Source organism: Octodon degus, unplaced genomic scaffold, assembly GCF_000260255.1.
Source record: "Octodon degus isolate 3935 unplaced genomic scaffold, OctDeg1.0 scaffold00162, whole genome shotgun sequence".
NCBI lineage: Eukaryota > Metazoa > Chordata > Mammalia > Rodentia > Octodontidae > Octodon > Octodon degus.
The window spans coordinates 5,262,240-5,263,021 of NW_004524738.1; positions in this window are offsets into that span (position 1 = coordinate 5,262,240).

Consider the following 782-nt stretch of genomic DNA (forward strand, 5'->3'; position numbering starts at 1 on the left):
GCTATTTCTAATTTTGCTGTAGTTTATGTAGAAATGTATTTCTGATGTTTGTTTTTTAGAGTTTGTACATAAAAAAGTCAGTATTGAAATTTTGATTTTTTAATAAATACACAATAAATATTAAAAATAACACTGTGATTTTTTGCATTAAGTACTTGTTCATTTCCATAATGAAATAGATGCAACTGAACTTAATAATTCATCAATGGGAACATACTAAAGACCTTTGCTTATGTGCTGTGATGACAAAATCAGTCTTACCCCCAACTAAAATAATCTCAAAATATAAATAACTAAAAGTATACTTGTCATGAATAAATAATTACTTTTATTCAATTGTCTACAATGTAATATTTCAGGAGTGTATTTAAGCAATAAAAAATCTTCTGGAATAAGTATGCCTAACAATATTACAGTATGCAAATCTGATACAGAAAAGTTCATTGCTTTCTTAGATAATTACAATAAGGAATTGCAATGATGAAAAATTAAAATTGGAAGAAAAAGTAGCAATGCCATTTAAAATGGTCTACATAACAAAGATAAAATTATATATGAATATAACAAAATATGTGCAGGACTATATGCAAAACATAACTTTACAAAATAAGCTTTATAATAGCAATAATGGACTATTTTTTCAAAGCAGAGCTATTACACCAAGTAGGATGCTGGAGAGTTTCCGTATATATGCTCTTCCTCAGATACTTCTCTTGACAATTATCTATAGTGATACATTTGTGACAATTAATGCACCCTTATCAATACATTATTTGAGCTAG